The sequence below is a fragment of the Martes martes genome (assembly GCF_963455335.1).
Source record: "Martes martes genome assembly, chromosome: 16".
Classification (NCBI taxonomy): Eukaryota; Metazoa; Chordata; class Mammalia; order Carnivora; family Mustelidae; genus Martes; species Martes martes.
Window position 1 is genome coordinate 6,133,954 of NC_137904.1, and position 17,293 is coordinate 6,151,246.

The window sequence follows — 17,293 nt, forward strand, 5'->3', positions numbered from 1 at the left end:
GTGAAAGGACCCAAATAAATGAAATCATGAATGAAAGAGGAGAGATCACAACCAACACCAAAGATATACAAACAATTATAAGAACATATTATGAGCAACTCTATGCCAGCAAATTTGACAATCTGGAAGAAATAGATGCATTCCTAGAGACATATAAACTACCACAAGCAAACCAGAAGAAATAGTAAACCTGAACAGACCCATAAACAGTAAGGAGATTGAAACAGTCATCAAAAATCTCCAAACAAACAAGAGCCCAGGGCCAGACAGTTTCCCAGGGGAATTCTACCAAACATTTAAAAAAGAATTAATTCCTATTCTCCTGAAACCGTTCCCCCCCCAAAAAAAAATAAAAATAAAAATAGAAATGGAAGGAAAACTTCCAAAGTCATTTTATGAGGCCAGCATTAACTTGATCCCCAAACCAGACAAGGATTCCATCAAAAAAGAGAATTACAGACCAATATCCTTGAACACAGATGTGAAAATTCTCACCAAAATACTAGCCAATAGGCTCCAACAGTACATTCAAAGGATTATTCACCATGACCAAGTGGGATTTATTCCAGGGCTGCAAGTTCGGTTCGACATCCGCAAATCAATCAATGTGATACAATACCTTAATAAAAGAAAGAACAAGAACCATATGATACTCTCAATAGATGCTGAAAAAGCATTTGACAAAGTACAGCATCCCTTCCTGATCCAAACTCTTCAAAGTGTAGGGATAGAGGGCACATACCTCAATATCATCAAAGCCATCTATGAAAAACCCACCGCAAATATCATTCTCGATGGAGAAAAACTGAAAGCTTTTCCGCTAAGGTCAGGAACACAGCAGGGATGTCCATTATCACCACTGCTATTCAACATAGTACTAGAAGTCCTAACCTCAGCCATCAGACAACAAAAAGAAATTAAAGGCATCCAAATCAGAAAGAAGAATTCAAACTATCACTCTTTGCACATGATATGATACTATATGTGGAAAACCCAAAAGACTCCCTCCAAATCTGCTAGAACTTGTACAGGAATTCAGTAAAGTGTCAGGATATAAAATCAATGCACAGAAATCAGTTACATTTCTTTACACCAACAACAAGACAGAAGAAAGAGAAATTAAAGAGTCAATCCCATTTATAATTGCACCCAAAACCATAAGATACCTAGGAATAAGCCGAACCAAAGAGGCAAGGATCTATACTCAGAAAACTATAATGAATTCATGAAAGAAATTGAGGAAGACACAAGGAATGGAAAAATGTTCCATGTTCATGGATTGGAAGAACAAATATTGTGAAAATGTCTATGCTACCTAAAGCAATCTACACATTTAATGCAATCCCTATCAAAATCCCATCCATTTTTTTTCAAAGAAATGGAACAAATAATCCTAAAATTTATATGGAACCAGGAAAGGCTTGAATAGCCAGAGGAATATTGAAAAAGAAAGCCAAAGTTGGGGGCATCACAATTTGAGACTTCAAGCTCTGTGACAAAGCTGTCATCATCAAGACAGTATGGTACTGGCACAAAAACAGACACATAGATCAATGGAACAGAATAGAGAGCCCATAAATAGACGCTCAACTCTATGGTCAACTAATCTTGGACAAAGCAGGAAAGAATGTCCAATGGAAAAAAGACAGCCTCTTCAACAAATGGTGTTGGGAAAATTGGACAGCCACATGCAGAAAAATGAAACTAGACCATTTCCTTACACAACACATGAAAATAGACTAAAAATGGATGGAGGACCTCAATGTGAGAAAGGAATCCATCAAAATCCTTGAGGAGAACACAGGCAGCAACCTCTTCGACCTAAGCCGCAGCAACTTCTTCCTAGGAACATCGCCAAAGGCAAGGGAAGCAAGGGCAAAAATGAACTATTGGGACTTCATCAAGATCAAAAGCTTTGGCACAGCAAAGGAAACAGTTAACAAAACCAAAAGACAACTAACAGAATGGGAGAAGATATTTGCAAACGACATATCAGATAAAGGGCTAGTATCCAAAATCTATAAAGAGCTTAGCAAACTCCACACCCAAAGAACAAATAATCCAATCAAGAAATGGGCAGAGCACATGAACAGACATTTCCGCAAAGAAGACATCTAGATGGCCAGTAGACACATGATAACGTGCTCCACATCACTCAGCATCAGGGAAATACAAGTCAAAACCACAATGAGATAGTACCTCACACCAGTCAGGATGGCTAAAATTAACAAGTCAGGGAATGACAGATGCCGGCGAGGATGTGGAGAAAGGGGAACCCTCCTACACTGTTGGTGGGAATGCATGCAGGTGCAACCGCGCTGGAAAACAGCACGGAGGTTCCTCAAAAAGTTGAAAATAGAGCTACCCTATGACCCAGCAATTGCACTACTGGGTATATATCCTAAAGATACAAATGTAGTGATCTGAAGGGGCACATGCATGCGAATGTTTATAAGCAGCAATGTCCACAATAGCCAAACTATGGAAAGAACCTAGATGTCCATCAACAGATGAATGGATAAAGAAGATGTGGCATATATATACAATGGAATACTATGCAGCCATCAAAAGAAATGAATTCTTGCAATTTGTGACGACATGGATGGAACTAAGTTGTATTATGCTTAGCGAAATAAATCAGTTGGATAAAGACAACTCTCATATGATCTACCTGATATGAGGAAGTGGAGATGCAACGTTGGGGGTTTGGGGGTAGGAAAGAAAAAATGACACAAGATGGGATCGGGAGGGAGACAAACCATAAGAGACTCTTAATCTCACAAAACAAACTGAGAGTTGCTGGGGGAGGGGAATAGGGAGAGGGTGGTGGGGTTTTAGACATTGGGGAGGGTATGTGCTATGGTGAGTGCTGTGAAGTGTGTAAACCTGGCGATTCACAGACCTGTACCCCTGGGGCTAATAATGCATTATATGTTCATAAAGATAAAAAATTTTTTAAAAAGCAAACCAATTAGTACAAATGAGATCATAAGAAGAGGTGAAGCCACCTGCATCCTTGACCCCGCTTCTCTGATCTTTTCCTCAGAGGCACCAAACATTCCCAGTTAATAAGGAATTTCTCCAGAAATATTCACTGCATATACAAAATACGTGTATACTTCCAAAAGGGTTGTAATATACTTTGGTAATTACTGATAGCTGCTTTTTTATTAAGTTAATTACAGATCAACTATAGTGAGCACAGTGATGCCCTCTTTCTGAAAATGAACCAATTTACAAGGTTTGATTTGAGGAAAGCCCACAGAGGCGGAGGTAGGCTATGGTGGGCGGTGGATGTCCCAGACAACCAGCTTCCCTTCCATTGTTGTGGAAAGTATTTGTGTTCAATTCAAATGAAAGACTGACTGGCTAAATTTTCCCATGAGCTTGTTGAATGTCTGCATTACAGAAGACAGAATACACATGACGTTGATGATAAATAGAAAACAAAGCATTTGTCAGTATGGCATATTTTATAATATTATACCGATTTACAGTAGGAAAAAAGATAAAATCAAAAAACCAATCACTAAGCAATCTCTTCCCCATGAATTGCCGTGGTACAGGCCGTTCTGAACCTCTGAAGGTTTGCTAGGAGCAAGTGAAGGGCTGTGTACGGGGTTCAGTAAACTGTTTGCTTCAAGCAAATGAAAAAGTGTTTAACCACTTGTTTATACCTGTTCAATTTCTCTTACTGAGGTTTCAGAGACTGATAAAAGAAACTAATGCCTTTCTTGTGCAAAAGCGTGCTCCAGTTGTAAGATATCACAAAATAATTATCCCAGTCTTATAACTATAAACTTTTCCCATAAACTATTTTCCCATCCGTAGAAATTAAGTACTGTATACAGACATGCCCCTTACACCTCATGAAATCCGTGCTACATAAAATAAGGCACGAGAGCCATCTTTCTTAGGCAACGTCCTGGAGACGAAGTGTAGAAAGAACCCAGAGCGGTGAGTGGAGCCCCACAGTGAATGTACAGCGAATGGATGAATCAAAGAAATGCCTTCATTTGTCACGTGATACAGAAAGTTTGCTGCCCCCTTCTCTAACGACACAGAGAAGACCCTAGGGCTCACCTCTTCTGCCCTGAACACAGGAGGGTCAGAAAAACAACAACTGGTCAAGGGAAGGCATCAAGGTCTTCCTAAGAGCTGCTCTACTTCCATACAAGGCATTGTCATGGCTTGTGGGTTGTGTATTTGCAAACTCACCTACTCGCTAAAATTTATAACCCCCAAATCAATCCTTGTGGCCCTTTCATGATGGTTTGCAGACACGTGCAAATGCGGAGTGGCAAACATCTGACTCTCCCTGTGCACACGTTCCTAGCTGAGTCCAGTGAGGACATGCTCTGCCTTCTATTCCAGCTTTCAAACTGTATACAAGTGTCTTTCCAGGGGCTGCTTAGTGCCACGTGGGTCACGTTTTTGAGGTGCTTTTTGTTGGTGAGGGCAGTGTTTAAACTAACGCAAACACGGTACTGAACAGCAGGCTAGTGATGTACCTTCCAGAGAATATACCTGAGTTAGACAAACGTCATTCAGGCATGCGTTTCAGAGCTGCTGGCTGTGAGTCGGCGCTAATGCATCAACATTATGTATTAAATACGGTGTCTTCAAATGAAAACACACATAAGACAAGGTTATGTATCTGTCGGGGAAACTGTTATGACCCGAGGCTACCAGGAACCTAATCCTGTCCTTCTCCTAGGAGCAATGATTTTGTACTCGCTGAGGTCTGCAGAGACTTTGTGAAACTTAACGGCCACACATAATGAGAATTGACTTTATTGTTTGATAACTTTGATTTATGAAAAAGAGGTTTGGACAGAATCATCTTTATATGCATCCATCTCAATTTTTTCTTTTTTGCATGCCCTCTTAAAAATAAATTTCTATAAATCCTACCAAGAGTAAAGAAAGGAAGCAGAAGAAACACCCTAAGGTGCTCACTGAGGGCAGATTACATGGGTGACAAATGCAGAAATTGTGGCAGGAGACAGGACCCAAGGTCCACCTCAGATGTGACGATGGCTCCAGGTGAGCAGGCAGGCAAGATAACCTGTTTCCTCCAACACCTGCCGCACCACCTTCATACTGGCTCTGAAACATCTAAATACCTAAGATCATGTTTTATTATTCTGAAAACCCAGTAGCCTAAAAATGAGCCACTCACGTTCAACTCATTATATCACTACGAAATAACTTTTCATTCTTTGGCATATGCACACATATATTAGTGAAGCCATCACTTTTTGGGGGGTATTTTCTCAGGGTAGTCAAATTTCTTTTCCATAATATTTTATTTTGAGCAATGGTTCCATTATTTTCAGCTGACAATTCAATACGGTAAAGGACCCAAGTAAAAATGTCAAATGATTTGCCCATGGTGTACTATCAACACAAACAAAGAGTAGCCCGAAGTGACTAAGCTTACACATATCTACTCTCCACAACTCTGACATATAAAAATGCAGGAAGCATACTCACTTTTTCTGTTCAACGTGGGGCACTGTGAGCAACTATATCTCCCTCTTCATACTGAGGGGTACAAAAAAAAAGAATCACTACTACAAAAAGACCTGGTTTCCAAAAGAAAGAACTACTATAACCACAAAAATCAAAAGGAATGCATCTAAACAGGGTCAGAGCTTTGCAACCTCCTCAGATAAGAGAACCTGCCTCAAGGAACATCTGAAAGCATTCTGAAAGAAAAGCAAATATGTTAAAAAAAAAAAAGCCACAAACGATTGTGACCTTAAATGGTACTAAATGAAAATCTGAATGCTACATTTCTAAGGCATTAAAGCTACAATAAGAACCAGAAGTAACAACTAGCCCTGAAAATTGGTGATTGAATCAATGTTTTTGTTTTTATTTTGCATTTCCAATTGAGGTAAAGTTCACATAACATAAAATAACCATTAATCATTTTATTATTTTTAAAAGATTTTATGCTTTAAATATTTTTAAAATTTAAATTCAATTAATTATAAAGATTTTATTTTGAGGGGTGCCTGGGTGGCTCAGTGGGTTAAGGCTCTGCCTTCGGCTCAGGTCATGATCCCAGGGTCCTGCGTTTGAGCCCCACATCGGGCTCCCTGCTCAGCAAGGAGCCTGCTTCCCCCTCTGCCTCTTGTGACTACTTGTGATCTCTGTCAAATAAATAAATAAATTCTTAATAAATAAATAAATAAATAGCGATTTTATTTTGAAGTAATCTCTACACCAAACAACTCCAAGATGAAGAGCCACGTGCTCCACTGACGGAACCAGCCAGGCATTCCAACCATTAGTCATTTTAAAGTGTACAATTCAGGGACACTTAGTACGCTAACAATGCTGGGCACCATTCCCTCTGTCTAGTTCAGGACATTTTCATCACCCCAAAAGGAAGAACCCCTCCATTAAGTTATCATGCACGCCCCTCCCCCAGGCCCAACAACCACCATTCTGTACTTTGTCTCAATGGACTCTTCTCTTCCGGACATTTCACATCGATGGACTCATACAGCACCTGGCTTGTTGTATATGGCTTCTTTCCTTTACCATGATGTATACGAGGTTCATCCATGTCGTAGTGGGAGTCAGTGCCTCGTTCCTCTACGTGGCCAAATCATAGTCCATTGTACGGATGGACCACATTTTGTTTATGCATTCATTAGCTGAGGGACAGGTGGTTTGCTTCTACCTTTTGGTTACTGACAATCATACTGCTGCTATGAACATTTGTATGTTTGTATTTGTCTGAATGCTTGTTTTAAATTCTTTTGGATTTAGGAATTGCTGGGTCATGTGGTAATTCTATGTTTAACTTTAATGTTTCTTTAATCTCACGATTCTGCCCTGTGTCAGTAGATACATTGCTGATCTGTTTGCTAATTCCTTTCTAAAAGGGGGTAAAAACCAAGGTCTTGAAAAACCCTGTATTTTTTAAACATGTTAAATACATTCAAATAAATATTCACCTCATTATTTTAAAAATTAAATGAAATTTAAATTATCTGCTTCTGATTTAATACACTAGTTTCCAATGAGACTAAAGTCAATGCTAGAATTAAATCAAAACATTTTAATAGATATTTATTGCTTCCTAAGTAGGTACTGTACTGTTACATTACCAAAACATCTGTACTTGGGGAATGAACATATACTTGTCCCTACATTTAAGACAAATCAAAATATTTCTACTTACCCACAAATAATATATTGCCTGTGTTTTACTGTTGCTCACCAATTCTTGATTATTTGTTGGATTAAAAGTAAGATGGTTCTGAAATACAAAATATGGAAATATATTACATTATGACAAATTTTCTGTTTTTCTCTGGTTAAGCTAAACGTTAAAAATAAATAATATTTATATTATATTAAATTGCTGAGTAGGAATATAAAACAGAAAAGACAACAGCACTTTGTAAGCAATAGGAGTAGAATGGAAACCCTGAGCGTTAAAATTAATGGTCCCAATTGCGTCCCCATTTCTTATTTAGTCTTATTTATTATAATTCATCATCTGTAAATTGGAACAAGCAAAAGTAGCACAATATTCACTAATAACCTTTACCCTGTGTCCTTGTGGACAAAAACTGCTGCATACACATATCTCAATTTGACAAGGCCACAAGGTAACTTGGAGTGATGCCAAATACCGGAAAGAGTTTCTGATTCCTGCCAACACGGTGAATAGCATGGAGCGCCTGGCTCCCTTCCCATAAATCAACCCTGTGGTAACTATGCAAGTGAGGAAACCACAAAGTGCAGAAGCTGAGAGAGTGCACACATTTCTGTGCACAGAAGAGTCTAAAGGAACAGATTCTAAACTAAACAAGGGTGACTCTGGAGACGTGTCTGGGTAAGGAAGGACTCACTTTTCCTTCCCTCATTCACTACTATACTGTGTCCCTGACAAGACTGTAGAACCCTAAGAAGCAGGAAAATCTTTGTCACATGCAGAATTAAATGAGATACTTAAATATCTAAGCGAGCCAGAGAAACACAACAGAAGCAAGGCTGTGAGTGATGTGAGTGAGCAGCAGCACGGGGGTCGGGGGTGGTAGGACGTCCTGATCCAGGACCACGGGCTGGTGGTTCTCCGTTGTTTTTCATTGCCGAGCCCTTGTTATAGGAAATATCCGCAGGCCTCGAAGGTCACTCCAGTGCCCCAACTGGCTGGGACCAAGTCTGTGCCCCAGCTGAGGACCTGGCTGCTTCTCTGTCACCGGAGAAGACTTCATCCCCCTGGGAACTAGCCCCTAAAATCATTTGAGAGAAGGCGGTCCTAACATTGCTGTGAATGCCACCGTGATGTCCTTAGTGGGGAAAAGCATCTTATCCCTGTGGCTTTCCAGAATTAAACAGAGAGCCAGTGATGTCAGCCGGGCCTGGTCTGTAAGCATAATGGTGGGAAGAGAATCTGTTTATTTTACTTAGGAATGGGTGATGTTTCAAAGAATTTAACATATCAGAGCCTCTGATGGATTAAATCTGTGACTCTAATTTAAAGCCCGTCATTGGTTCAGACTTGTGATCTTCCATTCAAATCACACTGGTTTATAAACAATATTAGAATACTTACGAGAATTTAAGATTTGCCATAGTTAGGTCTAATTTATTAGATTTACAAGAATTCCCTAAGTATGCGTGAAGGGTTTATCTTTTAATCAGACTACTAAAGAACTTAGAGATAAAACCAAATATATTCAATTTCTAAGTGAAGTTTAAAAATGTTTAAAAGGAATTAATAATCAAATTTGTGAGTTGGGTCAAACATTAATCTAAACACCCTTAAAGGCAACTGTAAAAATCTGCTAGATTTATAAAAGGAGTAAGATTTTTAAGTTGAATGAGAAGCTTAAGGAAAAACTATGGTTCTTAGTTTATAACTTTAATAAAGTGAATATTAATTCTAAAACCAAATAACCTATATCATTTACTATATCATAAAACTGGTATTGACATATTGAATTGTTAACCACAGATACACTCTACTTTGCAATTAAAAAGAAGAAAAAAATCGCTGCCAGAGTCACCCCTAGTCTAGTCGGGGAGACAGCTTTACAAGCAAGAGAAAAGCAAAGAGGGGCACCTGGGTGGCTCAGTCACTTAAGCCTTCAGCTCTGCTCATGATCCCAGTGTCCTGGGATCGAGCCCCACATCAGGCTCCTTACTCGGCAGGGACTCTGCTTCCCCCCCTCTCTCTCTGCCTGCCTCTCTGCCTACTTTTGCTCTCTATTTTGTCAAATAAAAAAATAAAATCTTAGAAAAAAAGAAAAGAAAAGATAAAAGCAAAGAATAAAGCCTTTTTAGGGGGCCAGCCACGCCTGGGGAAGGGGAGCTATCGGCAACAGTTTCAGAGAAGAGACACACGTGACGGGCCCACCCTTCCTCCTGTGGACTCTGTCACCAGATAGAACAACTTTCCCTCATGTGTAAGTCGGATATCCCACTACTTGCAGCTGGAAGCATGTGACAGCCCCAGGGGACAGCCAGGCACACGGAAGGGGAATTCCACTTGCTGGGGCACGAGTTCCCGTGACTAGGATGCAAGATGCGTTTTTCCCTCTATCCCAGGCTGGGTCGGCAAGAGGCAGCCTCTGAAGGGTGTTCAGCAGGGGAGTAACACAAACGGATTTTGCCTTTGGGAAAAGGTCACACACAAAATGTTGTGGAAAACAACCACACGATGCTACACGCTGATGTCCATGTATCTGTATTTAGGACAACAGCAAATGTTCTGGAAGGAAACACACCAAATGGACTCCCTCCAGGAAGAGGGCAAAGATTGGAGATGGTGGCCAGAGGAGACGTTAGCTTTCAATTAAAAGATTATTAAAGATCAACAGATGAGTAGATAAGCAGAATCAGTGTATCCATGTGATAGAATCTTGAAAACTAATGCCACACCACGGGAGAACTCTGAAAACGTTATGCTGAGAGAAAAACCAGACATAAAAAGCCACGTATGATTCACGGACATAAAATGATGACAGGCAACCCTATAGAGACAGAAAGTTGATGAGGGGTCGAGAGGAAGGAGAATGGGGAGCTCACTGTCACAGAGTTTCTGTTTGGGGTGATGAAAATGTTCCGGAAATAGTGCCGGTGGTCGCACAACATTGTGAATGTAATTAATGCCACCAAATTAGACATTTAAAAATCATATTTTGGGGCACCTGGGTGGCTTAGTGGGTTAAAGCCTCTGCCTCCAGCAGATAATAAAATCTTTAAATTAAAGAAATATATATTTTTTACAATGGGGGGCCTGCATGTCCCAGTTGGTAGAGCGGCTGGCTCTTGGTTTTGGTGCAGGTCATGATCTCAGGGTCCTGGGATCGAGCCCCATGTTGGGCTCTGCACTCAGCGAGGAGTCTGCTTGAGCATTCTCCTTCCCTCTCCCTCTGCCCTTCCCCGACTCATACTCTCTTGCTCTTAAATAAATGATAAGGAAATCTTTTCTAAAAACGTGCAGATGGTCAATTTCATGTGATGTGTATTCTAAATCGCCATCCTGGAGGTTGGGTTGCAGAGTGAGGCTGCAGAGGAGGAGGCTGGCCAGGGGGGAGTGGGTGGGCAGGGCCAGCAGAGGCGGGTTCAGAAGGCCTCCGGGAGGAGATGCAACAGGGCTTGGGGACATTTTAGCAGGAGATGTCCCCGGGACATCCCGGTGGAATGTTCTCCAGCAGCTTCCTCATCCATGAAAAGAGGAATGATGAGGTGGTTAGGGAGATGAACATGGTGTGGTTACCACCCCAGGTCTGTTCCCTCCTGGCTGGAGAAAAGGACCAGCCGCGTCCTCCTCACCATCTTGGGCCAGAGGAAGCAGAGTCTCAGAACGCAGATGAAAACCAAGAGGATGTGGTATCAGAGAAGCCAAGGAAATGACAAGTGTCAAATGCCACTGAGACGTCTAGTAAGATGAGGACCAGGATTAAGTAACAGGGCCCTAGGAGGTCACCAGTCATCTGGGGGACCTGTATATTAGAACGTTCACCTAACATTCCAGAACACCCTAGAGCTTTAAACAACTTCTTCCTAATCGTCCCCAACTGGACTCATCCACCCCCATGTCACTACCCCCACAAGCCAACCAGGGCCTCACAATCTTATCAATTAATCTAGCACTGCACTCTGCCTCTAGGACCAGGAATGAAGAAAGAAAACGCACATGAACATCTATCATGGGCCATGTACTGTGCGCCACTGGGCTTCCTGACAGTCCTGTAAGGTAAGTGCAGTGTGTTGAGGGCCTCCTCAGAAGTCAGGTCCACCCAGAGCCTCAGGATGTGAGCGTTATATGGGAATAGGGTCCTTGCCCATGCGTTAGTTCAGATGAGGGTGGATTAGGATGGATCCTAAAACCAATGACTGCTGAGCTCAGAGAAGTGCAGACACAAACAGACACACAGGGGACAACGCCACGTGAAGACAGAGGCAGAGATTAGAGTGATTAGTCTACCAGCCAAGGAACACCACGGGCTGCCAGCCACTACCAGCACCTGAGAGAGAGGCCTGGAACAGGTTCTCCCTCTGAGCCCCAGAAGGAACTACCCCTTTGGGCACCCTAATTTCAGACTTCCAGCCTCGTGAACTGTGAGGGAATAACTTTCTGTTATTTTAAGCCCCTCAGCATGTGGTAATTTTTTTTTAACATTTTAATTATTTATTTGATGGACAGAGAACACACAAGTAGGCAGAGAGGCAGGCAGAGAGAGAGAGAGAAGCAGGATCCCTGCTGAGCAGAGAGCCAATTGCGGGGCTGGATCCCAGGACTCTGGGGTCATGACCTGAGCCAAAGGCAGAGGCTTTAACCTGTTCAGCCCTCAGGTGCCCCAGCGTGTGGTAATTTCTTAGAGCAGCCCAAGGAAACTAAAACAGTGGGTATGATCAGCCTCTTTTTTTGTAGATGGGGAAAATCACTTCACTTCTCTGGGCCTCCAAGCTGGGTTAGTGTTAACCTCCCTCATCTACTCTGGGACATCACCACACCAAGTTTCTAGGCCTAAAGAGCCAAGAATTGTAACTGGGGAAATTCACGAGGTAATGTCACTTGACCGGGCCTCAAGGCAACAGGACGGCCAGCCTCCCCAGGCCACTTCACCCTCACCCGGCATCCCACCGCTGGCTTCTGCATGCCCAGACCGGCATTTCCCCTTTGCTGCAGATACGCTACACTGAGTAGGGAAAAAGAGGCTTGCGCCACGCCTACCCTGTGAAGGAGTCCCAGATGATTATCAGGCAGTGGGGCCCTTTGTTGGCCATGGCAATCCACCGCCTGTCTTCACTGATGCAGAGGCAGGAGATCACATTAGCGTGGCCTGCAGAAATGCAGAGAAAATGCTCGGAAACATTCAGGATGGCCAGAGAGGCTGGAGCCCCACAGAGAACTAAGCTCCCCTTCCAGGTTCATCGGGCTGACAATTCCACTCCTACGGCCTTTCCCTGGCATTTCTCCATAACCAGTGGTTTTCCGATTTTCTCTCCCCCAAAACCCCCGAAGGGTAAGCCACACTCCCCCAAGGACAGGGGCTCCCTACAGATCTAGGCATGTGCCCAACTCTGAACCCAGGTGGGGAATAAATGTTGCGGTTCTATCCCACTCCAGCCCCCTTGAAGCCCTGCTGGCCTCATCTCCCTTAAACAGTGTCCACTCAGGCCACTGAGCAGATCTGGAGCAAAAGCCTCTCCGCTGGTCTCTCTGCTTTCATTCCCATCCCCCCACAATCCTTTCCCAGTAACTCGGGAACCTTCTGGAAACAAGCAAGATGCTAGTGCTCCCTGCCAGGGAATAGCCCACTTCTTTCCTCCTTCCTCTTCCCTTGCTCACCCCGTGTCAGTCATACCAGCCTGCAAACCGGAGCTCCCTGGGTCTGGACTGCTTCTCCCCAAACTGCCCCTGGTTGGTTCATTCTCCTCAGTCAGTCAGATCTCAGCACCAAGGGTATGTTTGCCGGCGCAACCAACTGGGGGTCCATCTCTCACTCCTGATCTCTCTCCTGCAGCAGCCCACATTTAATTTGGAGTGCTTGTTGTAATTCGTAGTTGTGTATTTATGAGACTATAAGCTCCATGGGGGGGGGGCTAGATCTGTTTTGTTCATGACTACAGACCCAGAATCTGAAACAAAGGTTCTGATAAATACCTGTGGAATCAATGAACAAATGGATGGATGGATGGATGGGTGGTCAAGGCCACCCCCAGCCACCTGACTCTGCAGGAGGCTGGACAGCTGCCTGGCATGGTCCCTATTTCTCAGCCCGTCTGCCTGCTGCTCCTTCCTCGCTCTGCAGACACAAACTGCCCCCTCTCCCTCCCATCAGCACTGTGCTCAGTGCCGCACATTCAACTGAGCTCCAAGAAGGGCTGCTTGCTGGGCTTGTGTGTTTCTGGACATCTAGAGAGCAAATTCTGCACCTACATGGCATGGATCCCTGAGTATGGACTAGGCTTTTGGGAAACCCTCTGTGATGTTTTTGACCTAGGCATTGACTTAAGGAAGGTCCTTATTAAAATATGTGTCTGGGGGCTCTTGGGTGGCTCAGTCAGTTAAGCGTCTGCCTTCAGCTAAGACTTTGATCTCAGGGTCCTGGGATCCAGCCCCACGTCAGGTCCCCGCTGAGCAGGGGCGTCTGCTTCTCCCTATTGCTCTCTCTTGCTTGTTCTCTTAAATAAATAAATAAATAAATAAATAAATAAAATCTTAAAAAGCAACAAAAACTTGCGTACCTGAAGATGGTGCTGAGTATGTTTGAAGACATCGTAGATGACCTCAGTGTGAGCACAGACGTACAGAAGGACTCGCTGGTTTTCATCCTGAATGTAGGAAACGGGAAGAGAACTGTTCCTTCCGAAAGACCAAGTCATGGTCTGGAAGACAAAGGCAAGACCAGCAAGACACTGAGTGCACGGAGCCCAGAACTGTGACGCCAGGCACTCCTGGTGCCGTCTCTGGAGGGGAAGGATTTCACATCATCAGTCCAAAGTGAGGGAAATCACTTTGAGAACGTCCTCAACCACATGCTAGGGCGTGGAGGACGCTCAAATCCATGACGCTGAGTGAAAGGGGCCACACGCAGTGCAGGGTCCGTCTAATCCATAGAGATGGAATGGAGCCCAGTGGCTGCTGGGGACCTGGGGGAGGTGGTCGGGGAGTGACAGTTAGGGGATATGGATTTCTTTCGTGGGGGATGAAAATGTTCTGGAATTAGACAGTGGTGACAGCTGCACATCCTTGTGAACATGCTAAGAAGCAATGGATGGTACGCTTTAAAGGGGTCAATTTTACGAGGATGAGGAGAAATTGGAACCACTGGGCACTCTTGGTGGGAATGTGAAATGGTGCAGCGGCTGTGGAAAACCCCAGGGAGAGCTCCCCAAACACTGACAGCAGAGTTAGCGTATCACGCAGCAATGACACTTCTGGACACCTAGCTCAAAGAACTGGAAGCAGGGTATCAAAGAGGCATTCGCACGCCCATGTTCAGAGCAGCATACTTCACAGAAACCAGAAGTAAGAGGAAGCCAAGTGTCCCGTGACGGACGAATGGATGAACAACATGTGAGTGTTGTTCAGGCTTCCACAGGAAGGAGACCGGACGCTCTACGACGTGGATGGGCCTTGGGGACATCACGTAAGTGAAATCCACCGGTCACAGAAAGACAAATACGGTCGGATTCCACAGACACGGTCCCAAGAGGAGTCGGATCCATAGAGACAGAAAGTGAAATGGTGGTTCCCAGGGGCAGGGCTGGGGAACCGGGAGTTGTTCAATGGGTAGGGAGTTTCCTTTTCACGAGATGAGTTTCAGGCGTTGGTTGCACCACAGTGTGAATGTACCTACGATGACGCTGTACACTTCAAAATGGTTAAGATGCTAAATTTTAGGGGTGCCTGGTGGCACAGTGGATCAGCAACTCACTCTTGGCTTTGGCTCAGGTTGTGATCTCAGGGCTGTGGCATCCAGCCCGACATTGGGCTCCAGGAATAGTGTGCTTAAGACTCTCCTCTGCCCTTCCCCACCACCCCCTTTCAAATAAATAAATAAATAAATAAATAAATAAAGATGAGGGGTGCCCGGGGGGCTCAGTCATTGGGTTTCTGCCTTCGGTTCAGGTCGTGATCCCAGGATCCTGGGATCGAGCCCCTGCCAGGCTCCCTGCTCCTTGGGAAGCCTGCTTCTCCCTCTCCCAGTCCCCTTGCTTGTGTTCCCTCTCTCGCTGTGTCTCTCTCTGTCAAATAAATAAATAAAATCTTTTTTTAAAAGATGGTAAATTTTACTTTATGTGTATTTTACAATTTTAAATTTTAAGAAGGTAAATTTAATGGTACGTGAATTATACCTTGCTTAAAAAAGAAAAGAAAGTCAACAGTAAACACAAAGAACGTCCTATCCTCCTCATCCCCAGAACCTAGACTGCTCAGTAACTGACACACAGTGAGCACTTAATATTGTGAAATTCAGTTTACTTCATGAAAATATATGGAAGGGTCAAGTTACAGTATAGTCACTAAGGAACTCCTTAAGAAAGGCAATTATTCAGCTGGGACTATTTGTATTTGGTCCTCATATACCATTTTCCCAGGAAGAATAAAGCACAGAGAGACAAAATTCCCTACGCATGATTAAAAATTCCATATCCAGGGCGCCTGGGTGGCTCAGTGGATTAAAGCCTCCACCATCGGCTCAGGTCATGATCCCAGGGTTCTGGGATCAAGCCCCACATCGGGCTCTCTGCTCAGCAGGGAGCCTGCTTCCCTTCCTCTCTCTCTGTCTGCCTCTCTGCCTACTGGTGATCTCCATCTGTCAAATAAATAAATAAAATCTTTAAAAAAATCCATATTCCCAGGAATAAATCCAAGATAGAAATTTTCTGAAATGAAAAATTTGAGGTATTATAAATCTGACTACTACTTTTAATTCAACAGGAGTTTACTTATGCATATTTTTTGTGTGCAAATCTTTTATAAAAATCAAGGATGTGATTAAAACAGTTTATAAAAACTGGATTCATACAAAAAGAGTATTATTCAGAAATAAAATGTAATGAACTAGCAAGCCAGGAAAAGACATGGAGAAATCTGAAATGCATTTTGCTAAGTGAAAGGATCCAACCTAAGGAGACTTCACAGTGGGGACACCTGGGTGGCTCAGTTGGTTAAGTGTCTCCCTTCGGCTCAGGTCATGATCCCAGAGTCCTAGGATCGAGCCTTGCATTGGGCCCCCTGCTCAGCCAGGAGTCTGCTTCTCTCTCTCTTTCTCTGCCTTTCCCCCGACAGGTGTTTTTTCTCCTTCTCTCTCTCTGACAAATAAATACATAAAATATTTAAAAAAAAAAAAAAAGGACTTCACATTGTATGATTCCAACTACATGATATTCTGGAAAAGCAAAACTATGAAGACAGGGGGAAAAAATGGTTGCCGGGGAGCGAGGGGGTGAAGGCAGGGATGGAGAGTGGGGCACGAGGGATTTGAAGGCAATGACACAAGTCTATAGGACACTACAATGGTGGATATACCTCATCATACCTTAGTCAAAGCCCAGAGAATGTCACACCATCAGTTGTGAACCCTAAAGTAAAATATGGATGTTAGTTAATAGTAACAGTCAACATGGGCTCATCACCTCTAACAAACGTCCCCAACTAATGAAGATATTAACAAAAGGGGAACCTGGTGGGGGGCACAAGGGAGTATATGGGAACTCTGCACTTGTCATTTCGTTTGCTATCAATCTAAACTGCTCCAAAAAACAGTCCTATTAGGGGCGTGTGGCTGGCTCAGTCAGTAAAGCCTATGCCTCTTGATCTCGGAGTGTTCCAGTCCCATGCTGGGTGTAGACATTCCTTAAAATAAAAACATTCTGTTTAAAAAGTTAACCGAGGCCAATTAATAGAATGTGGTAGCATCTAAAGGGATGGCTAAGTGATTAGAGACTTTTAGCAACTGACTCACTCAGTATTAACAGGACCTCCTTCCTCCAGCAGCGCTCACACTCATTGAAAGCACATGGTATCAGCTGATGCTGGGCACTAGTGTTACCGTTCGTGGTGAATGATCATGGAGCTAGCTGGCTCTTTACAGCAACCTTCCAAACGTGAACAGAAAATGCTAGGGTCCAAAGCAGATTTCACTGCATTTGACAATCATCAAAGATTCCTTCTCATAAATGCATGACACCTTGTTTTCTTGGTGGAAGTCGGTATCCAGGGTTATGCCTACTTACCAGGAGTACTCTGAATTATTCCAGGCCTCTGGGTTAAGGCAGGGACCCCAAAGGAAAAGGGGGA

General features: G+C 43.5%; 1 long non-coding RNA gene across 1 annotated transcript; it reads right to left on the bottom strand.

Moving 5' to 3' along the window:
• Positions 1–6,192: 6,192 nt before the first annotated feature.
• On the bottom strand, positions 6,193–13,818 carry LOC308357760. The gene is made up of 4 exons (XR_013968241.1): positions 13,732–13,818; positions 12,215–12,323; positions 7,202–7,279; positions 6,193–6,609 (listed from the first exon to the last, which is right to left on the bottom strand). It is a non-coding gene; the product is annotated as an uncharacterized lncRNA (long non-coding RNA).
• Between the last annotated feature and the right edge of the window lie 3,475 nt (positions 13,819–17,293).